Source organism: Pan paniscus, chromosome 13 (assembly GCF_029289425.2).
Source record: "Pan paniscus chromosome 13, NHGRI_mPanPan1-v2.0_pri, whole genome shotgun sequence".
Classification (NCBI taxonomy): domain Eukaryota; kingdom Metazoa; phylum Chordata; class Mammalia; order Primates; family Hominidae; genus Pan; species Pan paniscus.
Genome location: NC_073262.2, coordinates 94399028 through 94424825, shown reverse-complemented (window position 1 = coordinate 94424825; position 25798 = coordinate 94399028). Strand labels below are relative to the sequence as shown.

At 37.5% G+C, this 25798-nt stretch overlaps 1 long non-coding RNA gene across 1 annotated transcript in view; it reads right to left on the bottom strand.

The window, feature by feature from the left end:
* The window catches only part of LOC134728745 (uncharacterized), a 120397-nt gene that overhangs the window by 68628 nt on the left and 25971 nt on the right, over positions 1 to 25798 (bottom strand). Inside the window, exons 3-6 of the long non-coding RNA XR_010109532.1 lie at positions 9668 to 9810; positions 7039 to 7273; positions 4942 to 5306; positions 235 to 1605 (exon numbers count right to left, since the gene is read on the bottom strand). This is a non-coding gene — a long non-coding RNA (uncharacterized LOC134728745). The remainder of the gene's footprint in view (positions 1 to 234; positions 1606 to 4941; positions 5307 to 7038; positions 7274 to 9667; positions 9811 to 25798) is intronic.

Sequence of the window (25798 nt, the reverse complement as noted above, 5' to 3'; positions counted from 1 at the left end):
TATTAAACCTGAGCTCTAGAGCCACTATATTAGAATAGAAGGGCTGAGAATCCATATTTTTAACAAGTATTCCAGTAATGTTTATAATCAGACCAATTTGGAATATACTAATTTTGTCACAAATGAAGTAAACTCTATCAATTGAAATGCAAATCTACCATAAATTCTGGTTTTTTTAAGTTATATTTTTTAAACGTGTAATCAATTTTTCATTATTAATGAGGCAGAACTTACCTTTACAATAAATCTCATGCCATTTGATATGATTTGGCTGTGTCCTCACCCAAATCTTGAATTGTATGTCCCATAATTCCCACACGTCGTTGGAGGTACCCTGTGGGAGGTAACCGAATCATGGGTGTGGCCGTTTCGGTGCTGTTCTCATAATAGTGAATAAGTCTCACAATTTCTGATGGCTTTATAAAGCGGAGTTCCCCAGCACATGAGCTCTCTTGCCTGCCTACATGTAAGACATCACTTTGCTCCTCGTTGCCTTCCTCCATGATTGTGAGGCCTCCCCAGCCATGTGGAACTGTGAGTCAATTAATCTCTTTCCTTTATAAATTACTCAGTCTTGGGTATGTCTTTATCAGCAGCATGAGAACAGACTAATACATTATTGTTTTATGAAATATCAGAATAAAGTAGAATTAAAGTACATATGCCCTTATATGTTGTTGACCTTTAAAGGGCCAAATTAACCATGGAGTTTATCCTGGGAGCCTTAATACAATTACAAATCAGTTGGCTAAAATATGAAATAAATTAAGCATTATTGAAATGTAATTCCAGGTTTGGATTCATAATATCTGATTTCTTGTTTACAAACTAACCTAAACATTTCTTATTAAATGAAATTTAGTCATGACTTAAAATATTTGAAGAAAAGCAGTCATTCAGAAAATTAAGGTCAACCAAAAATAGATGGCACTTATTGATTAGCGTGTTGACTTCTCTGTTATGCCAAGTAAAAAAACAAAAACAAAATCTGTGTTAGAAGGCAGTCCTTCTTTAAGGTATATGTCTCATGTAGGAATGCATATGTATTTTTTTTAATAACTCAGACCTTTTTAATAGTACCAGCCTTTCACATTTCCTTGCAAGGCTTCTGCTATTTAAAAATAAAGTTCTGGCAAGCATGGATTTGAGAGGAAACATATTTTCATGTCACATATCTGTTAAGTCTTCTCAGGACCTACTATATATACTGCATTTCCACTGACATCCATTAAAAAGAAAACATCTTTTCGCTACCTTTCTATAAGTCTTTTAAAGAACTTCATTTTCAGCCTAGTGATATTTTGAAGAAAAACTTCCCAATTATGACGCATAAGAAAAAAAATATGTTCTCAAGGTTCAGGGGACTAATCCACCTCCACCACTAAGATAAAGTTTGGGTGAGTAAATGACACTGGTGAGGGAACCACATGATTTTGGTGAAGACAAAAGTAGCAGATATTATTCCAAGGCAGCAAACCACAGTGAAGCACAGAGTTGCTGTTGTAGAGCTGTTCCATCACTAATTTCCATTACATCCATCTTTCAGATACAATGAGCAACCCAGAATTCTTCATTTAAAAGTAGAGAAAGTCTCTTTCCAGGGCACTGAAATGTGAAAGACATGAATAAAGATGAAGAAATGGGCCTTTTCATTTTGATTGGAGCTAAGTAGTTTAAAAATGATAATGGGATTGAAAGTTTATTTAATAAAAAATTATGCTGTGAATAATAAATCAGATATTGTAATTCTCACATTTAAATCATTTTCTAGAATATCTTAGATTTTTAGTAGAATATGAGTTCAAAACTAAGAACTAGAAAATACATTAGATATTTTTCTACACTGAAGGACATTTTTCTTCTTTGTTGAAAAAATAAAAGGCAAAATCATGCCCTAAACTGATACTTATGTATAATATAGTATATAATTTTAAAACTGAATGTTTTTCATTGCTTTACAAATATTAATTTATTAATCATTACTAAATTCCACTGTGAAAAATAGCAAAAATGCTATTAAAAGAAGCCATACCCTTGTCCTGCCTTCCAAATGGCTTTTCCTACATTCCTACTGTAGGCTTCACCTACAGCAAAGAGCTTTATAATTTATTTTCAATCAAGTTCCTAGGAAGAATTTGGTCTTTTTCTCACTAATTATACCATTTGTTCCAAACATCTGATATCCAAGTTACAGAATAAATGATTCACAGTATGGATTTATTCCAACATAACTTGTTCTCAAACCACATTTGCTGACATCTCACTGAAATCTAATGATGTGGAAAGATATTTGCGTTATGCTATTAAATAAAATAACAATTTATCAAAAAGCTACATGGTGCTAAAATGTGCAAATACATACCTATAGCTATAGCTATCAATATGTCTCAAAGGAATTATAGTTTATTCACATTTTCTTTCCTTTTTGTTCATCTGTGTTATCTAATTTTTCCACAGTAAACACAACTTCCTATTATAGTATTTCTTTATTTTTTATTCATTTAATTTATGGTATATGACTTATGTGATATACCATAGCCTTAGTCAGGGTGATAAGAGATAAAGAAGGTGATAATTAAGATTATCACACTTGATCGTATTTAAATATATTATTCTTAAATAAGCAGACAGCAGCAAGACCTGTTAGACTTGGATTATACAAATTGGATGATACCAATATCATCGAAATTTCCAAAAAATACTGGAGTTAGACTTTTCATAAAAATTTTCAAGACCTGATTAAGTATTTCACCCTCTGCTCACCCAACAGCCAGGCTTCCTTGTCTCCTTCTACTCACTCAATACTACCCAATGCCCTTCTGGATGTATGCTGCATGACAACCAGCAGACAGCTGGGAGTATGTGAGACTCACCACATTTTCCACAACAAGGGCAAACCAAACTCAGAACACAGCCTCAAGGAGCTTAGAAAAGACAAGCCATGTTCACAATCCACCATAAATACCACATAAGAAAGTTTCTTAAAAGGACTAAACCATGGTGGTATAAAATTTGAAGGCCTTCTTCCTGTGTGTTTGATTCCATTGCCCCACCCTTCCCCCTTGAATGTCTTCCTCATCTCTTGTACCTTCAGTCTAGTCTTTGCTGACTCATGACCTCAATTGTGACACCCGCTCTAGTTATGTTTTGCTCTCTTCCTTCTTTCATATTGACAAATTTATCTTTGTCTGCTCTCAAACTCAATATACATCTTCAATGCTCCATTGTTTTACTCCTCCCCCACCTGGCTTGCAACTGCCCTCCCAAATTTAGGTGTCTACTTAGTGGGACAGCCAACAGTTTCTCTCTGTGCCAATGCACCACCCCAGAATCAAGCTAAGCCCCCTCCTTCTGAAGAGCCATTCAGGACCCCATCTCCTGCAGTAGCCTCCAGCTCTTCTGATTACTTTCCCCAAGGAAATTGCATACAGCAAAGCACATAGAACAAGAAGTGTTGAGGGAAAGGTGGTAAGAAAGGAGTAAAGGTTGATAGCAACCAATTCTTTGTAGGCAGAGTCCGAGTTCTAAATGTGTATTAGATTGGGTTTGAGTCTATTTGACAGAGCTAAAAATATTGTATATTCATCATCTTTCTTCTCTGCCAATTTCAAGAGATGGCTTGATGGCTGCTCCCTTCTAGGCCCTTCCTTATGCTCACGCAGGGCACTTGGTAAAGAGAAAAGAGCCAAGAGGGCAGAGAGCTGCAGACCAAGGAATGGAATAGAACAGGAAGGCTGGAGGAGGAGCAGGGGAGGGCAGGCAAATCTGGGAGAAGGTGTGGTTTGGATGGACTGCCTTGGAAAGAGAATAGAAAGTTGAGAGGAGGGGCAGTATTGTAGCCATGTGAATAATGGGAACGTCATGTCTCCCTGCAACATAATTCCCTTTGCCTTCTCTTAAAGTCTGCAGTAAAAACATAAAGGAATTTTAAAGACATTTTATAATGTAGTTGTGTTTCTTTTAAATTTGACAGAAGCAAGAAGATCGATATCTATTTAGGTTTCAGTACGTGTGAGATGTCAGGGTTAGTGAGGAATGTGACAAGTGAGAGTAGGCAAAAAAGAAGGAAAAACAGCAAACTCATGGCACCAGTATGGCCAAACAGAATCTAGTCTTTCAGTTGCCAAAGCTTTAAAAATACTCTTTATTTGGGAGATATACCCCTATTTTTGCTAGACGCTTATGGCTTCCAATTTTTCCCCACTAACAAGAAATGTTCTACAGTGTCACACTAATCTATTTAAAAACCAGAGAAGCAGAGAACCGTGAAAAATCTGCACAAAAATCCCAAGCCCATGACGAAACAAACAGAAATGTGCATGCTGCTATATCTAGGTCCTTTAAAAGCTGTCAAGGTTCATTATAAAATATTAAATGACTGAATAAATATTAGCACAAATTCTTTTTTCATTTCAATAGAGACTAAAAGGGCATCAGGAACTGTTTCACTGATGAGAATGACTCATTCTATCCTAAGTAAACTCCTATATAATCAAGTTCATTATATTTCTCTGTATTATCTGTTTGGAAAAAGTAAATCTGTTAATAGGCCATAAATCTAAATTCTAAAAATTAATGTTGTATATTAAAAATATTATATTTTTAAAAATAAATTTATGCTGGGATTAAGGAATTATGGAAATGCAAATAAGCCCAAGAGCAAAAAAGAGAGAAATCATTTTAAAAACTGATACCATGAGTCTTTTGGTTCATCTTACTCACCATAGAACCTTGTTCTATTTAACCCTAATTTTGCCCTGATCAGAGGCACTAGAGTTATGGTCTGGCTTAGCTGCACTTTTGCAGTATCATAAACCAAGAGTAATTCTCAATGTTAACAGGACACGTCCCATACACATGCAGCTGAAGTTTGCATCTCTCTGATTCATTAAGCTCATTTGTTACCAGATTTTAACTTCACAAGTCCAGAACTTTTAGTACCTCTTGCCAAAGGAATTCATATGGACACCAATCTGCCCAGCAGTTCCTCTGCAGGCTATGTCTGCATAATACTCTCCGTTCACAGTAAAGCTTCACTCCATAAGCTGAAGGTCTTCTGAATCATTATGAAGATGTGTCTGCTGCTTGACTTCTCCTTTAGGAACTTCTAGGAAAGCTTCATAATGCCCCATCATTTCCAAACAGAAATAAATGATAAGCCAAGAATACATACTCTCCAGTTTCCTAGGATTTCAGTATTATATAACCACTACGTCTTCCTAAATTCCTTCCAGACAGCCAGCTTTAATTCTTCCAGCAATCATCTCCTTCACTCAGTCACCATAACTTAGAATCTTCTACTAATCCTAGGAAATAGAGAAATATGGTCATGCCATATGTTTCTTTACTGGAAAAAAAATTTTGATGAAGTAATTCTATTTTCATTCTATTTTGCACAGGTGGCAGAAACCGTGATTGTATTTTTTTTTCTTTTTATGTGCCCTGTTAAGCCTTGGAAAACAAAGATAAAATCTGAGCTTCCTGCAAGTTTTACCTACTCAGCCACTTACTTTCCAGGATCCTTCATCATGAAAACAATTGTATGGGGTAAGAGATTGGAGTTAGTGCAGGAAACAAGAAAAGATAAAACTAGAGCCTCACCAAGGGAACAGCCTCAGACCAGGTATATTGGGGGCAAGAGGAAGGCGTTAAAGATGAAATGGAGTTTGAAGACAAACAAGTTTTAGGTGCACAGTGACCATGCAATGCTCCAAAGCCAGGCGAGTATGATATAACCCATTAAATTTTCTCTTGCTTTGGTTGTTAGGAAGCTGAATATTATGCGTTTATTGTTTATTACCATAAATATCTCTGTGTGATCTCTGTTCCCAGGTATACAAGATGCATGGCAGTGGTGGTTGGAGAAAATTGCCATGGGATTGGCACATGGATTGGCACTGAGCACAGGGATATGAAACTTCATGCTCATGACTGCAATTCAGGAAGCCAAAGGGCAAAGGAAGTATTGTATGGGGTTTGTGATCTAAGTATTAAGAAACCAAAATGCAAATACTAATAAACATGGAACCAAAAAGACTTTATGTATGGAGCAGTGCAAAGCTGGTACAAGAGCTGTGAATCCTCAAGAATGCAACCCCTACTGTGAGTATGCTGGAAGAAATTAATGATGCTAAGGTGGAAAGTCCTCCATTTTGAGACACTTACTAATTTTCTGCTACCTTTCATGGGATTTTTTTTTATCATCTATGCCATGCTGTACCAGGAAGCAAAGAGAACTTTCATCCACACTGTTGACAACTTTTGTGCATGAAGTTGGCAACTTGCAGCACCTGGCAGCTCCTAGTGGCCCTGACACATTGAGCCCCTGCTGGTCCTTGCTCACGTACTATTTCAACAGTTTGTCTCTCCCAGCGACAACCTTCCTGGTGTTCCAAAAGCTCTCATTTTTTAATGTAATTTTTCAAAACTCTTTATTATCAGCCTTACCAAATAGTCAATATTTTCACATCAATAGTAGACTTGACTCTCTCTAGGTAAGTTTTCGGCTATTTTCCTCCCAACTGTTCACGTTTATGGACATCTATAGAGCTGTGTTTACAATCACCTTTAACCTAAAATCTCATGACTACTATTGGGCCCTACAGTAAATATTTACTGTTGATTAGGATATGGGATGCTCCAAGCCCAGAACTCAGAGGTTGTAAAGTCATGATCCAGACAGCACTATTTTGAACTGAATAAGGTTATTGATGATTAGTGCAATTACAATAATAATATCTGCATGACATTTTATATCTTATGAAATACTTTTACAATACTTGTGTCTCTTGAGCTACACAACTTACTAAGGTAGTGGAGCACAAATTTGTATTAATTTCTATTTACAGGTGGGAGAAATTGAGGCCCTACAAGGTTAGATGACTTGCTCAGGATCAACAATTGTTAAATGTCAGAGCAGGGATTCAGAACCAGGACATATGACTCCAAGTCTAATATTCATTCCACCATGTATCACCGTGGCCTTTTCCTGTCTTGAGCCTACATTAGAATTGAAGTCTCAAACTAAAGGGCACTCACCATTTTGCTGGCATAACTGAGCAGCTGAATGTCACTCTTGAGGCTTTCAGTCTTGCATCTTTATAGTTGTTTCACAATTGCCTGGTCTTTACATCTCCTAAATGCCTTTCATATATATAATAAATGTCAGAGACAGTGGTTGGTCATTTTCATTTGACTTCTTAATGATTTGATGAAGAATGTACAAGTGGCCTGTGTATACTCGCTTCAGAGGTCAGCTTGAAGCAGCAAGTCACTGTAAAGATAAGCATTTAGCCATTATATTCATTCATTTTAGGCAAGGATGGTAGTTTATCATTTACTCCTCTTCTTTGGAGCTGATAAAGAGATGACTCCTTGGGCTTAATTATCATGAAAGAGGGAGATATTGTCCTCTTTATAGGAATCAGAGCTGTATGTCGCAAGGGCTGTGAATAAAGTACCTACTCCAGAAAGTCCGAACAGGTCCCTAAGACTATCTCCTTTTATATGTATTTAAGACTGATTTGGGGCCACCCTTTGAGAAGGCTAGGATGAGGATACTTCATTTTACATCAGACTTGGGCACTCAGGGCTCATATTAACTCCAGCTTCTTCCAGTACAAAATGAAATGAAATATATTGACTAAACGCTGAACAGTTCTCTATTAACCCCCTCACTTTCATGCATGTCCTCATTCCTCCAAAGCATCTTTCCTCCAGACTAGATGACAGGGTATGTTTTTTAATACAAAGACTTCTTTCCAATTAAGAAAAGGAGGGGGGGCTAGGCTCCCACATGAAAATAATTGTAATTTTTGGAATTTTTATATCTGTTCAACAAGAAAATACAGAATAACAAAAGGCTTCTGTGAATTCAATACAGTGTTTAAAAAGACAATTTTGTGTCTTATTCACCATGATATTATCAACACACTTTTGAGAAAAAAAGTAGGTAGTATATTATGCAAGACATATTTATGTTTCGTCTACATATGGATTCACAACCATCCTCCCACCCATATCTCCTTCCTCCCTTGACTCACAAGTTGGAAATAACTGATCTAGATATTTTGCTTCTCAGACTATTCCATTTTCTGAGCAGTCTTCACAGCCCTTCTCTAGGTATAGAGGCCAAACTTTAGGACACACAGAGTGAAGGGCATTGCCTGGGCAGATGGAATACTTTCAGGAGCTTTCATTCATCTCTTTAGCAAACACTTCAAGCACCTTGAAGTGCCAAGCTAGGACTAGGTGGAGGTGATTTCTGGGGACTTCTCTACCTACTGATGTCTGAAATTGCACTAGTCAGAACCACATTCCTTTGCTATAAAGTTTAGATTTCTAAACGTTCCAATTTCCCTGACAAAGGTAATAGTAAGTTGTTAGTTGTTTCTCAATTCTAGCTACACAATAAAATTACCTGGGAAACTTTGAAAAGACTAGCAGTGTCTGAGTCCCAACCCAAGCCAATTAAATTAGATCCTATGGAAAATGGGAACCCACACACTGTTTTTTTGTATTGCTTTGTTTTGTCTTTAAGTTTCCAGATGATCTAATGGGTTTCTGAGTGAGAACTTCTTGTTTCTCAAAGTCTCTAAAGGACTTAAAGGAGGAGAAAGCTAACAAGGAGAATGTGGGGAAAGCCTGTAAATATGAACAGGCCCTGGAACTTGGATCAGTAGAGCAGGGTAGAGGAGGAAATCGTGAAGGCAAATTTCTTCAATCTCATATCTACACCCTCAACTTGTGGCCCCTCCCTAAACTGAACATTTCACTTAGGATATTTTCATCCAAATACTTTTCCTTTGGTTGAATGTCATTTCCTCATTCATTCAATACTTATGTGTGTTGGATACCTGATATTGAGTATCAAACATTAGGCAAAGTTGTCCTCTCATAGAATTTACATTCTAAGTGGAGAGAAAGACAATAAATTCACAATAAATTTTGCATCGGCTTTGTGCCTCTGCTGATTATTTCTTTTCTTCTGTTTGCTGCCAACTTCTAGGTACTTGGTATTACTCTGATCAGATGTCAATGTCTCTCATACTGGGTTTTTTCCATGTCTTCATGCATATGTATCATGCTGAGGTTTTTTAAAAGAGTATCTATAATTGCATTCCACGGATATATGCCTGAGATGACTAACTTCCATTCCACCCTTAAAAAATTGAAGAACTTTGGTTTCAAATGTCTCTGTTACAGGCAAAATGTGGAGTTAGGGTAGAATCTTAAGTCAGGGGACCTGAATTCAAATTCTGACCCTGTCTTACTAACCGTGTGACCTCAAACCAGTTACTTAATCTCCTCTTTAGGTCTTAGTCTTCTCATTTGTAAAATTAGGATAATAATATGAAAATCAAAGGTTTAAATGAGAAATAAACAATATATACAATCAACAGGGATCCACATAGAGCTCACACGTAAGACCAGTGGCCAAGATTGAACTGACCCTGTGACTAAGACCACACTTTCTAGGCTTTCTACTCCCAGCATCAAAAGTGAAGAAACCTCCTCCTCTTCACCAACAGACACACTCCTTCACCACCATTATCTGTCTTGATAACTGCCTCATGTTTTTATGTATCCCTATTTATGTCAGGCACCACAAAAACCCCTGACTTTCTCTCTTCTCACACACTCTGTCCCCTTAAAGCTCTATACATACCCTGTTCTGTCAGCTCCACCCTCCTTCCACTGGTTCTGAAGCTGATCCATTGGGCCTTCTGAAGTCCATAACCATTATTTGCGAAGCCCCCTTGTATCATCAATAGATTTGCTGCATAGAAATTTACTCCAAAGATTAGTGGCCTAAAACAAAAACAATCATGTATTACATAACACAGTTTTCACAATTGAAAATTAGGTAAAGCTTGGCTAGACAATTTGGGCATGGAGTCCCTCATGAGACAGCAGTCAGATGTCTGAGGGAGCTGGATTCATCTGAAGGCTTGACTGGGAATGAAGGCTCCACATCCAACATAGTTCACTCCCATGCTGGAAATTGGTGCTGATTGCTTTGCGGGAGGCAACTCTCCCTCTCCACTGGGACCTCTCTATAGGGCTGAGGGAGTGTCTTCATGACCTGCTAGCTGGATTCCCCAAGAGCCTGTGATCTAAAAGAGTAAGATGGAAGCTACAGAGCTTAATATGACCTTGTCTCAGAAACTACATGCCATCACTTCTGTAGTATTCTATTGGTCACACGGTCAGCTCTGATTCCATAAGGGAGGGAACCAAAAGAGGCTTAAATACCAAGAGAGGACGGTCATTGGGTATCATCTCAGTGGCTGGCTGCCACACCTCTATTTTCACAAACCATGATCTGAACATTCCCTTCACCTTTTTGCTCTCATCAAAACTTGACTTTTCCCTGAGAACACATTATCAGCCTCCCAAACTGGAGAGTGCCTTTCCTTTTGTAGCCCTCAGATCTTTGAGCCTGAAGATAGCTAGGTGTCATTCTTGCATCTCATTGCTTCCCTTCCTTCTCCCTCATCCCCCAAAATACCAGCTTTGAATCTCACATCATCAGATTATATCATGAACCAGTGATGCCTCTGCCATTCTCCTCATTTCTCTAGATTCTGGCTTCTGGTTAATGGTCATACTCACCAATACTATTCTGTCTTAATTCCTAGGGCTATGGACACACAGGTAAACCGTCATGCCCACACCCAGGCCTCTCAAATCCATGAATTTCTGTTCTCCATTGATCATGTCAACCATTCTACCACAGCCTCAAATCCCATGGTCATAGCCCAGCAATAAATGCAAAAATGCATTAGCAATAAAGGCAACATTTATTAATGTTAATTTCATGCATTGTACCCTCTGGCCACCGTTTCCAGTCTTTTCTTTCTACTCTCTCTGCTATCCTATCCCCAGTTATCTTTCAAAGTCCCTGGGACCCCCAATCCATTGATCTACCATCATTCCACTGTCCCTCACTTCTTGATGTTATCATTCCCCTACTTATCAAGCTTAAATTCCATGGCCAATCTTTATGATTACTCCCATATATACCTTTGCCCCATTTGTCTTCTTTGGATTTATTGTACTTACTTGGAAAACTGAAATTCTGGTTAAAATCCAACTCTGTGCCTATGTCAAACCTCCACTAAACAACTAAATATTACCGGAGAAAAATATGCAATTATGCTTAATGAGCTCACTTCCAATTTATGAACAGATCTTAAAATGTGCTCTTAATGCTACCAGGATATCATACTTAATTTCCCAAGACCATTCACTTTCCCACTCTCCTGGACAACCTTTTTACACTTTCAATCTTCTAAAATACCCTAAACTTTTTTCTTGTCTTCATATTCCTACTTTACTGAAAAAATTAAAGCAATCAGAAGAGAACTCCATAGACTTCCACCACCATATTTATTCACCTACCAGCATCTTCATCCACATACTCTGTCTCCATATTTGTTACTACTCATGATGCTACCCAAAGCCAACTCCTCTTCTTGTACACTAAATCATACTAAATCCCTTCCCCTATAGTCTACTCAAGGACATCACCTATTCCAACATTTCTCACCTCTTTCTCTCATACCAATTTTTCGCTATTGGATCATTTTCATTCAAATACAAACAACATGTTGATATTACTCCCATCTTTAAAAAAAAAGATAAAGAATAATTTCTACATATTCCACTTGCCCCACTAGCTACTGTTTCATTTCTCTCCTCCCTTTTGCACATAAACTTCTCCAGAAAGCTATCTACAGCTGCTTTTTGTATTTTCTTTTCTGCCATTCCCCACTAAAACCAGTTCAATCAGATTTTTGATTCACTACTCCATTGAAACCACTGTGAACAATATGAATAGTATCCACCATGCTGCCAAATCCAATAGCCCAGTCCTTCCCTTGCTTGTCCTATCAGCAGCATTTGGCACAGTTGATCACTTTCTCCTCCTTGATACACTTTCTTCCCTTGGCTTCCACATTATCCTGTTTCTCTCCTATATCACCAGCTGCTCCTTTTTAATTTTCGCTGCTGGTTCTTCCTTTAACTCTTTTATGTTGCAGTGTCCCAGGGCTCAGTCTTTGATCCTGTTCTTTTCTATAACTACAATTACTCTTTGGTATCATAGCAGTATTGGGGCTTTCAGAACCAGTAATATGCTACTGACCTCTAAATTTACAAATCCAACTAGAAGTTGCTGATTTGTATGTCCTTGGATGTAAAATAAGCATCTCAAACACAGCATGCTAAAATCTGAATACTTAGTCTTACTGCCAAAACCTGCTCTACCCTCAGCCTTCTCTATTTCAGTGGATGGCAACTCCACATTTATCAGATGAAAAACCCTAGAGTCCTCTTTGACTTTGCTCTTTCTTTCACAGCCACATGTAATTCAACCACAAACCTTGCTGGCTGTTCTTTCAAATCTATGCAGAATCTGAATGCTTTTCACCACAACTCTGCTGCCATGTGGTCTAAGCCAGCATCTCTCACCTGGCTACTGGAATAGTCTCTGAACAGTTCTCCCATTTCCAACCTTGCCCCTTTACAAATTAATCTGAACAAAGCATCCAGAATGATCCTTTTAAAACATGTATATCACTCTTCTGCTCAAAATCCCCTGCTTTCTCCCCCATTCACACAGAATAAAAGACAATGGCTTACAAGACCTTACAGGCTGACAATACCACCTCACTCATCTCTCTGACCTCATCTCCAACTATTCTTTCCCTTAATCACTCAACTCCAGCCACACTGGTCCCCTCCTGGAACATGGACCAAGCAGGCTCCAGTTTAGCCACTATGATTTATCTGTTCTCCACTCCTGGATGTGATTTCCAGCTTGGTTAACTCCCTCACCTTCTTTTCATGACTTTGCTCAAATGTCACCATAGCATGAAGTTTTTCCTTCACCACCTTTTTTATTACTGCAGTGACACACTGCAACAACACACACACACACACAACACACACACGTAATGTCAATCTTTACTTACCGTATTTCATTTCTATTTTCTATGTCATTTATCTTCTTCTAAGATAATTGTTTATTTATTTATTCCTTTGCTGTCTACTCACCATCTTTCTTTTCCCTACCTCCCTATCCTATAATGCAATACAAAAGCTCTTTAAGGGCAGGGATCTTTGTAATATTCATTGGCCAACTTCAAACCTACAAATTCATGTAACATGTTCAACAAATCAATAAACAATGTCCCCTTGGAATTTACAACCCACAGATTTCAGGTACAATTTCAGGCTGTATAGCTAATTAGAAGAGCTTGAACTCAGACATTCTGAATATAAATTCATTAATCTTTCCACTATATTGCTCTAACTTCGACAAGAACCTTTCTCAAACCCTTGAAACACCAATACTTATCGATTTTTTTCAAGTTAATAAAATAAAATATGTTATTTTAATTTGGTCATTGATTATTAGCACAGATAAACACTTTTTCATGATTCTTTGCTGAGTTAACTGTGAACTGATGGTGTACTTTGCACCTCCAACACTTCTGTTCTGTGGCTTAGAATCATTGCTTTCGTAGACCTCTTTACTTTCTCTTTACTACAATTAGCAACACTAGCAGATGATTTTCTTTTATAGCCCATTTTACACAAAGAAACAAAGTTTTTATCACTTCAGGAGCGCTAGTGTGCATGATAATGAGTGTAGAACAACATAGCCAAGTTAAAATTCAGAGACTGTTGCTGAACCCCTCCCCCTTACTTCTGTGAGTCATTCCAGACACATCAATATTGCAAAGCCTGCAACCGAAATTCATTCCTCAGCAAAATTGCAAATCATTACATGTTAAGTTGCTTGAAAATAGTCAAAACTGCAAATGTTTAAGCCTCAAATCCCAATAATCTACTGTAATTGGACTCAATCATTACAACAGACATCCATGAAGTAGCGGGTAGGACACAGATGAAGAAGAAAAATATATGGAAATCCAAATAACTAGGAGCTTAGCGCTTAGAGTTAGAATGTTTTCTGCTTTGGGCAACCCTCTACTCTTCCAGGTGGTGGCAGTAGGAAGGTAGTAAAAACAATGAAAACGGTGACAGCAAAAAAAAAAAAAATTAAATTAAATATTATGACTATGACTCATAAATATAAAGTGTATCAAAATTTACATAACTTATCAATAAGGGAACCAGTAGGATGACAAAGCTCCAAAGAGTATTTGGAGAACTAAGCAGTTACAGAAATTGAAGGAACAATGTTGCAACAAGATTGCTAGGGTAGATCTATAATTGGTTGATATTTTACAGAGCAATAAAACCATAACCTTTCGGGTTATATTATTCTACTAAACAGAAATCATTTGCTTCTCTACCAGACAAAACTCTATGCATTAACATGTAACTTCACAGAACCTGGGCCCTAATCAATAATAAATCATCTGTTAAACAAAGGATAATCTCCCAAAGAATTAAGTAATCCTGTTAGACAGTGTTGTAGTCTGACACAGAAAGGACACTCAGCCATCCCTTCGCCTTATTTCTAATTTGTTGATACTTTTTTAAAAGAATTAAAGTATAGGAGCCCTCTCTTTGAGTTGCCTTTGGAGAAACACACTATTCTATTACATTAGAAATGTGTCTGGTCTGTTTTGAAAGAAAAATTCCTCCTGGTTCCGAGCTCTAATAAGATCCCTTCATATCACAGCCTATTTTAGTAATAGAGTATTTTGTTTGAATAGCGTATTTCTCCTGTAAAATAAGAACACAATTAATAATTGAATGAATTCCCTATTTCAGTCTGATTTGTAAATTCTCTGCATTCAAAGAATTCCTCAACTGTATTTTAGAAACGGAAAGCACCTTAACAAGGGATCTTGAAATAAAACAATGTCCAAAGGTTAAGCAATTTGCCCAAGGTCACGTTGTGAGTCTGAGGCTAAGCTGATAGAGAAATTTGAAGTTAAAGCAGAAAAGCATAGGGGGCTACAACAGCTGGAGAAACTCCAGCTTCCTGCGGTTGGTCTATGGATACCCTTGATCTCATAACCCTCAAGTAATACTGTTGGGCCAGAATACAGGCTTTGCAGCAAGACCTCAGGTTTAAGGATTGTGAGGGACATTTTTGACTACTAGTAATTGAGAGAAAAAGTAAAAACCTTTCCTCTCCCATCACAAGGTTTATGGCTGACACTCCTGTAACAAAACACAGATTAAGCAGGGAAAAGCATAACAAATTTATTTAATATAAGTTTTACGAGAAACAGAGACCCAAAGACCCAGGGAAAACTGTAATTTTGTGCTTAGGTTTGATGAGGAAAGGACAGTTATGTAGAAGTACAACTGGACAAAAGAGGGTATGATCTAATAGTAATAAACTCAGAGAAATTTAGCAAGGCCTGTTTCAGTTCAGATTCTTCTTGGATTCTCTGTGTCTTTGTTCCTTTCCTCCACGTATACGGAAGGACACCTGTCACATGGGGGCCTCTCGTGGAGAAGGGAGGGAGAAGGTCAGAGAGTCACCTTCCTGCCTCTGTGGTTTTTCTCAATTTCCATCAGCTTAAAATACTCCATATGTGAAGGGCCCACAATTTGAGGTATCGTGTTCTGAGTCCCTATAGTAATTTTTTCCAAGAAGATGTACCGTGAAAAAAATAGGCTAATTCAACTGCAGTAAAGAGAGAGAGAAAGAAGATTGAAGCTTAGACACATGCTATTTAAATTGGCAAGTCTGAAATTGTTTTATCTTTTATAACTTAATTTTCTTCTTTTCTAATTTTTTTCTCACAAGTTTATTTTTTTCAAAGAGAAATCTGCCTCCTTGAGAGAGACACTTTCGTTTTAGAAAATAAGGCTCCAGTTTTAGAAAAGATAGAGTATACAGTATGTACTATGAAACAAAAAAAAAAAACAAGAGAATTTGACGACTGAATAACTTTTTACAGCAGATTAGAATGCATGCCATTCCTCAGCTTCTTTTTAATTCCTATTTACAATTGAATTTTAAATACAGGATGGCCTGATAGTGTTGAGAGAGGCAGTTTTGTTACTTATTTTAAAGTCTTTATGTCAGCCACAGTAATTATGTTTGGGCAATAATATTCTTCTATTATTAACTTGTGGAATTCTGATTCTTCCCCTATCAAAGTACCTAAAATTATTCAGTTAAAACCTAGAATTTAGGGTTGGAAGGTAAGCCTCTATGAGTGTTTAAAATTGTTTGCTAATTGCCATCTGGATTCTGCAATTCTTAAAGCATGTCTGAACAACAGACTTCACACAATTTTAAATTAATGCAAATCTACATTAATTTAAAAATATATCCATGTTTTTATTGATGGAGACAGAGAAAAGCTGTCAGAAAAATAGGATGAACCAAACTAGAATATTGAATTATGAAAAGTTTAGCAATAGCTGTAATATCAAGAGTACACTCTTACAGTTACATTTCAAGTTTTAACCCCACATTTTCCTATAATTAACTTAAATCCAAAGGGCAGGCATAATACTTACTATCCAACCTAAATAATTCAAAACCTATTTATTAAAATATCCTAAATATCCTATCCAAAGTACTGAATAAAAAGCTTTTTAAATGACAGCTGGCCATTGCTGTTCTGCTCTCTCAAGGTTGTTAATAAACATTCACCCATTTTTTTTTTCTTTTGAGACAGAGTCTTGCTCTGTCAGCCAGGCTGGAGTGCAGTGGTGCAATCTCGGCTCACTGCAATTTCCACCTCCTGGGTACAAGTGATTCTCCTGCCTCAGCTTCCCAAGTAGCTGCGATTACAGTCGTGCGCCACCACACCCGGCTAATATTTGGATTTTTAGTAGAGATGGGTTTTCGCCATGTTGGTCAGAATGGTCTTGAACTCCTGACCTCAAGCAATCCACCCACCTTGGCCTCCCAAAGTGCTGGGATTACAGGCATGAGCCACTGCCCCCGGTCAAACATTTACCTTTTAAAATAAATGAATATATCCAAATACCGAACTACTGAACAGATTTTTCAATAAAACTTGGAAAGCTTAAGTTGTCCAAAGCAGTATTTCCCAAAAGTTTTCTTGGCACATTCAAATAATTTTATATTCTCCTTCACTCTGGCTAAATGTAAACTAAACAAAGAGAAGTATGACTGGTTTGACACAAGTGAGTGACCAGAGTTGGTGTCTTCTTGGAACTGACCTTGTGTTACCATATGACAAACCAAAGCCTTCAAAGGGCAGGGATCCTTATGATTGAGAAACCACCCGTGGAATAGCCCAACCCATTCTTAAAATCTTTAATCTTCTATGAGTAGTTATGAAAGAAGGAGGTTTAAATTACTGTCTGCCATCCCAGGAAGTAGAAATACCTAGTCTCTAGAAAAATTTCTGTTACAAATCAACTTTTAATTATATTTTTTCTCTAAGTTGGGAAAACTCCAGCATCTCCATTACCCTAGAATTAAAAAGAGTTTCCAATTGTTCTTAAAAATATGACAAATGAACAATAGTTCTGTTCTGTTTTTTTCAGCATCTGAATTAACTCTGTGTGTAAGGGTATGCCTGTGAAAAACAAGAGAGCTGAAATTCACCATGATCCCAAAATCCAGAAATCTGTTTAAGTGAAAGTCACAGTTTCAAAAATGTCCTTTGGCCATTGAATCATCTCTGTGTTCCAGCTGACCCTTTTTTTTCCCCTTTAGACCTTCTTAAAGTCACTAGAAATTTATATCTTGAGAGATACGTATCATTTTTAAAATAAAATCCCTTACCGGAACTCAGATACAAGGTCGCTAAGGTCGCGCTTTGACCTACTCTAGTGAATTGATAGATTGGGCTGACTGTACCATGCTGCTCTTCCCTGGTACTCCTTGAATTTCCTACACCGAGTGGTTACTTACACAGATTTAAATGTGAAAGCTGGTGGAAATTAGCTATGATTTTCTGCCAAGGGCATGAAAGGCTAGCTAAATGCTACATTTGAACATTTGAAGGTTTTGTTGTGTCCACCAGCTTCACAAAGAAGATGGAACAGAAATGGCAAAGAAAAATGGTTTTTGTTAAATAAAGAAAAAAGCTCTAAACTAGAAATGTCAAATATAATCTAAGCCAAGGAGATATTCAAAAGCCAAGGGTGACATCATCACCTTTCACCTTACTATTATATCAACAGACCCTGGATATTTTCAAGTGGAATTACATTAAAATATGTTTATGTGATTTTAAAAGAATAAAATATTACTATTTCAAGAGTTAATACTATTTCCTAAGGTACATAAGTCCTCAAGGATTTTAGATTAGAATATGATATGTGCCTTACATGTCTAAGCAAGGTAAAAAAAAAAAATGTTAGCTTAATGACAAAATTGAGCAAATACACTGGGAACATGACGTGCCCTAAAGTTCACTTATAATGAAAAGAAAAATAATCTGAAACCAAATACTTTGGAGAAACAGGACAAATAAATTCATAATCAAGTAGACAGTCAATGGTGAAGCTAGAAATTGAATTTATGAACATATTCTATGTCCTGTTCGTAATAAGTTCCAGAAGTCCCAGGTTTCCATATTATGTTTAGTATTTTTATTATGGTTTTTTATTGTTATTTTAATGAATAGAAACATTTTATACATAAAAGAAATGATAAATTAATGAGTATAACCTATTATAACAATATTGGTAGCACATGTTCAAGATAGAAGATAAATCATTTCGAATATGTTTAAACTCAAATTCTAGTTTTGAAAAAATAGGCCCACAGCAAGGAAAACACATAATCATACAGGAAGATGTGGAAAGTGGTAAGTAGTTTTATGTAGCCCCATGTATATCCCTTGTTCCTCCCCAGCCTCCCAGGCCCAGTAGGTCTGTGCTGTATTATTCTATTATTCCCTGGGGAGGACTGGTGTTCTCGTTTTTGTAGTTCACATGTAGCAAAGTCAAGCTTGAATCCACTTGACTTTTTTGCTTGTAAGAGGCAAGTCCCTTGTAACCAAGGCAACTGATATTAGCAGTGGTTACCTATTTCACATTGGTGTGCTGTCCAAGGTTATATTTTCAGCCATAATGTACATCTTTGATGACTTCAGAGCTCCAACCAATATTGAGAATCTTGGGAAGGCCTTTTCTAAGTGAGAAGGGATTCTTTCTCCTAGTGTCTTGTTTTAATTAAATAAAGTTTTTTTATTTTAGAATAATTTTAGACTTGCAGTAAAGTTGGAAAGATAATACAGAGAGTTTCAGTATACCCCTCACTCATCATTAATATCTTACATTACCACAGTACATTTGTCAGAGCTAAAAAACAACAAAACAAAACAAAAAAACACCAATATTGATACATTATTAACAAATCCCCAGATTTATTTGAATTTTACCAGTTTTTCCATTAATATTCTCTTTCTGTGTCAGGATTCAATCCAAGGTATCACATTTCATTTACTGGTCATGTCATGGCTTGTCTTCCTTGTCTCCTCTGGTCTATGACAGTTTCCTGCTATTTCTTTTTCATGACCTTGATAGTCTTGAGGAGTACTGGCCAGGTATCCTGTATAATGTCCCCCAATCTTGGTTTGTCTGATATTTTTCAGAACTAGACTGGGATTACACATTTTTGGAAAGAAAGGTGGAGAGAAATGCCCTCTCATTTCACCTTATCAGAGGATATGTGATATCGACCTGACCTCTAACCACATAACCTTCATCATTTGGCTAAGGTAGTGTTTGCCAGGTTTCTCCATTATAAAATTACATTTCCCCCTTTCCATAGTCTGTTAATTTGGAACTACTCACTAAGTCTAGCCTACATTCAAAGAAGAAGGAGTTCTACTTCCTGGAGGGGGAGAGTATGTAACATATACTAAATGGAAGTCTTTTGTAGGTAAGATTTGTCTCTATTTATTCATCACTATTTATTTCTATCAGTATATACCACATATGTTTATTTTATACTTTGGGTTTTTGATATTATGATTATACACACACACACACACCCAGATTTTCCTCCACGGTTCCTAGTTCGTAACTCCCATAACCTTTGTTACAGTCCTTTGTTATAATGTTGGGGCACTTTAGGCCTCAGAAGCAGGCCTCAGGAGACAAAATCTTTCTCTCTGACCTTCTTCTGCCCTACTTTCACCTGCCCAAGGTAGAACTCTAATCTGATTGTGGGTCATAAGACCCTCATTCCAGACAGGGTCCCTGCTTTGTACTCTCAAGGAAGGAAAGTCTCACAGACAGACCACGAGGAATCCGAACAGACAAGCCTCATTGTGTTTAGAAAATGCACTTTTTGGCCAGCCATGTTTCAACAAGGTTGTCCATGAAAAGACAGGTTTCAGGGAGCTTCCAGAGAGCTGAACGCATAAAGGCTCACAGGAAGATGAAGAATAACTCGTCCATGAGCTGGGAGGGTGGTGTACCCCAATTCCACAGGGACAGAAGCTCCTGCACTTGGGACCCCTTTGACCTTACCCTATGTATCTCTTCATCTGACTATTTATTCGTATCTTTAAAATATCCTTCAAAATATCCTTCTTAATAAAGCAGAAAACATAAGTAAGTGTTTCCCTGAGTTCTCTGAGCCACTCCAGCAAATTAATCAAACCCAAACAGGAGTCATGGGAACCCCAACTTGAAACCAGCTGGTCAGAAGTTCCAGAGGCCTGGACTTGTAACTGGTGTTTGTGGTGGGGGGTGGGGAACAGTCTTAGGGACTGAGCCTTCAACCTGTGAGATCGGATACTGTCTCCAGATAGATGGAGATAGTGTCAGAACTGAATTGGAGGACACCCAGCTGGCATCTGCTGCTTGGCATGTGGGGAAAATTCCCCCCCACATTTGGTCATAGAAGACTTCTGTGTTGATTGCTGTGGTGTTATGCCAGCAGAGGAAAAATATGGTTTGAGAGAGTTTTATCCTATACAGGGTTAAAATCCAATACTATGTTATCTATTTTATTACTCAAATTGTTCCAGATCTTTCAGGTTGGCACCTGTATTGCTTTGATTCTACTAGTCAACTTATTTTATTTCCTTGATTTAATCTTTTGCATAGCAAACCATCAAACATGCTGTATATTTTGCTCATTTGTCTTTTTATTGTCTAGGTTTCCCCTTGAAAATGTAAGCTGCTAAAAGCAAAATTTTTCCTCTTGTGTTCATTTCTGTATCCTCAATTCCTAGAACAATGCCTGCCCTTTGTAGAAACTCAAAAATGCACGTTGAATAAGTTTATTCCCTCTTGGTAATTTCAGGATCTCAATTCAGTCATTTCAAGGTTCTGGGCCTTCCTCCCTCTTCCCTGGGGGCTGCATTTTTGTTCTACTTGGACATATGTAGAGTCATGGCAACAGGGGAAAGGGTACCTGGTCCATAGTTGTCAGACGTGATAGTCATAAGGCAAGAGGAAATAAATAACAAGAAATACCTGTGCACTCATTATGATTTCCAGTTGAATAGTCTGTGCACTTCGCAGCCTCCTCATCCCTGTTGTGTTGTCCTTTTGGATTTTCTCACTCTCTGCCCCAACTCCCAACACCGTCTCAGAGACCAGGAATGCTCTGCTGCCTAAACGCAGGAAGCTGCCTGCAGGCCCATTTGCTTGCAAAGGACTCACTGCCGAGCCACCACAGCAGCCCTTAGCCAGCCAGTGGATTCACAGAGAAGCTGACAGTCTCCTTGGGCTGCACTTGAAAAGGAGTCACATGCAAATTTTTTCTGTGGGATCTTCTATAGGATCTTTATGTAGGATTGTGATCACTCTTGCTGTCTTGAACCATGGAGAGTTGGCACATAATCAATTCTGGAAGTTTCTTTTCCTCATCTTCCATGCAGAAAGGGATTTTATATCTCTGCCTGGGGGAGGTAGGGGTGGGTGGTAATATTATCTCACATTTGTGATTAATGGATCAGCTTTACCGAAGATTTCCTTTGATGCTTGATGCTTAAAGTGAAGATTATGGAATTGAAAAAAAAAAAATCTTTTTTTCTCTCAAAAAGCTCTTGCAAACCAAAAGCACCTGGCTTTCAAGATGTAGTTCTACCATAGATTTTTCAATGTATTTAGAAAAGTAAATAACTTTTTCTTCTTTCCTTACTCTTCTGTGTGTGGCCATGCCCAGGGCAAACGAATATCTTGAAGGGCTTTGGCTGGGTGAGGGAGTGGAGGGGGAAGGAGCAGAGTGTAGGAAGTTGGAGCAAACCCAGGTCAACAAACCCACCCTAATAGCTCCAGAATGTGTTCTGCCACACAGAATATGCTGCTGGAAGTTTTATAAAAACTCGTAAATGCAGGCCTAGCAGACCTAACTTGTCTCTAAACAAAGCAGCCAGGTAGAGCTTCTTGTATCACACTTGGAGTCAGGAGATGAGGCAAACCTGGCCATGGCTTACTTGCTGAAGGGCGTGACAGCCAATAAATGGCTTCATTGGTTTATCTCAGGAAAAGCTGTAGCAACAAAAACGTGACCTTTCAGGAACTAAGTGCCCTGGAGTAGTGGTCTCCAAAGAGGGGGCACACAGTGCAGGCGTTCTAAAAAAAAAAATACGATAAAAACTATATTTTGATTATTTCTAATTCTATTATTTTTTATTTTATTTTATTTTCGAGACAAGAGTCTCACTCTGCTGCCCAGGCTGGAGTGCACTGGCTTGATCTCGGCTGGTCTCAAACTCCCGACCTCGTGATCCACCCGCCTCGGCCTCCCAAAGTGCTGGGATTACAGGCGTGAGCCACCGCACCCAGCCACATTATTATTTCTAATTCTATTCTATCTAAAGAAAAATAATAAAGTAGATAAACTTCACTAGTATTTCGTGTACCAATTCGCCCCAGCACCCTGCCTCGTTCTGTCTGTCCAGTAGCCATGAGCACATTAAATTCCTAGTGTCTTGAGGGAAGGTGGGAGAATCAAGAGGTCGGCAGTGGTGCCCGGGTTGTTCGTTTGCCTCCGGCATATTGTATTATATTGTCATTAATCTGTGCCTGATAGAGCAGCCAGGTTGGTCTGAAATTTGCTGACGTGGCTATTCAGTAAGGAAATCGGCCCCTGGAAATTAATGCAGCACCATATGTCAACCATCACAGAAAGCGAGCTCGAGTCTCAAACGAATGGATAAAACCTAAGGTTTTACCTGACTAGCACTCCAACCACGTTCCACTGTATCATCTTGTCTCGTTTTAGCTAATGAACCCTCAAATGTTGGGCAAGTGAGTTAAAGGAGTTGCCACAAAGCAAACCTGGATCAAAGATGACGCTAATAAGGCAAGCAGGAGTAAATTAGAAAATGGCAGTGGTGACACTTGGAAGAGAGCTCTGATTCAGCTGCATGCAGACAAAAACAAGCAGAGTCTTATCCAGAGGCTCCCAGACTTTCATAGTTTATAACGTTCTTGGTGTCTCGGTTTGTCTTGGTGTCTTGGTGTTTTTTCACAGCGCCCCTAGACAAAAAGTTTTAAAATACTCAACAGTTTCATTTATTAAGGAGTTAAGTTCAAATAACTTGTTAAATACCCACTTCGTAACAACTGAGTAGCCATTTAAAAAATAATGCACATAAATTGGAAAAAAAACTTATTTTCTTCTTTAACAATGACACACGCTTACCAATAGGATATATGCACCTGTTGGGAACTGCACAGCTTCTCAAACCTTAGAATCAAATTGGACACACCATCTTTTCTGTTCTACAGTGATTTCCGGAGGCACTTGGCTTTTATCCCAGTAACCACAAACACCTAATGCTGCAAATACATGCCATCACTGAAAATATTAAAGTGCCACCTAATGTTGAAATGGGAACTACTTTGTGCCAGTAGTTCATTGCCTGTCAATAGATATTGAGTATTGCTGTGTTCCGCTCAAAAATTTAAATATCTCACTGAACCCCTCTGAGTTTGCAGTAGCATCCTTGAAGAATATCTGAGTCCAAGTCTAGGGCAGAAATACATAAGATAAGCCTAGAAAATTTTCTCATACCAAGTTTGTGTGGGGGTGAGGGGAATCTATTAAAGACTGCTAGAATCATATCAAAGTATGGCATGGAGAGGGCCTTTCCAAGATGTTAAACCCAAAATTATAATAGAAAATACTGAAATTTTGACCACATACAAATTTTAAACTTTTGTAGAAAAAGAAATACCACAAAAAAGTTAAAAGACAAACAACAAATTGGAGAAAGATATTTGTAACACACACATCAGAAAATGAGGTAATTTCTTTAACATTTAAAGAACTCATAAATCAGTATTTAAAAACCACTGCAATAAAAAATGTATGAAGACATGAAGCATCAGTTCCCAGAAAAACAATTACAAGATCTATTGCAGCTTTCTTCATAATAAGCAAATTCTGAAAATACATGTTTATTGATTATCAAAAACACAAGGAAACATATAGATTAAAATAAAATTAAAATATATACCAATCAATTACATTGTGTGGACATTATTTGAATCATGATTCAAATTTTAAAATTTCAAAGAAAAACATTTATGGAACATTGGAAATTTGAACATTGACTGAATATCTGATGATGATAAAAGATTTGTGTTAATTTTTTTGGCCTGATATCATCGATGTTTTTAAAAGCACTTATCTTTTTTGATACTCATGCTGAAGTACTTACTTATAGATAAAATTAAATGATGTCTGAGATTTCCTTCAAAATAAATAAGGAGAGAAAAACATAGAAGAGATATTAATGGCTAAGTATTGATAGTGCAGCTGGGTGTTGAGTACATATTGACTCATAAAATTACTCTGTCTACTGGTTATTGTATATTCAAAATTCTCCTAATAAAATGGAGCTTTCTGTTTTGTAAATAAAAGCTATAGATGAGACAGTATAGTCTGATATAATTTTAGGAGTGAAAGCTTCAGAGTCAACAGCTTAAATTCAAATTTAAGCTTCATGGAACAATTACCTGAGCAGACATTTTCTCAGTTTTCTGATCTGCAAATTGGAGAAAATAAAACTCACTTCACTGGATTGTCATAAATATGGCTTTGAGATAAAATCCAAAAATTGGCCAACATAATGCCAGTGACTTTGATTTCAGAAAATCATGACATACAAGTAATTCCTTTCATTACATACATTATTAGTTCTAATTTTTTCCCATGTCATACCTATCAGTACAATGAAGTAGTCTATCAGAGTCTCAAAACAAGAGGTGATATTTGAACAATTCCACGTGGAAATTCTGTTACGCTTGCCATAGGGAATCATGCTCCTGCATGAGACCATTACTCAAGCTGTTTTATGGAAAGGCCCATATGGCAAGGAGCCACATGCCAGCTATGTAAGTGAGCCACTCTGCAAGTGGATCATCCAGCCCCAGTTAAACCTTCACATGGCTGCTGCCCTAATGAACAACTGACTCAACCTCAGGAGAAACACTGTGCCAGAACCACCCAGCCAGGCCACATACCTGATCCACAAAAATAATAAATGCTATGTCAGACCATAAGTGCTTATTGTTATTTACAGACACAAAAATGCTGGGGCAATTGATTACACAATAATAGGTAATACACATATAATGTGAAAATTAAAATTCAGCTATAAAATGCTACCCTGGTTTGCAAAATTCTCAGAAAAATACTCTGAAATGAACTTCAGAGAAGTTTCTTGACAAAATCAGTACTCTTCATGGTAAATATATGGACCAATTAATACAGCACAGTACATGTTGACCCCAAAAATCTTTCTTTTTTGGGATATATAATTCACTTGTTTGAAAACATAGTATTTTCTTGAAAAAATGAACATTTGGTTAGAAATGATCCAATGTAAAGCATAAGATGTAAAATAGATTGTCATCAACAAACTGCTCCCCATGGCATGTGTATTTTTGGTTT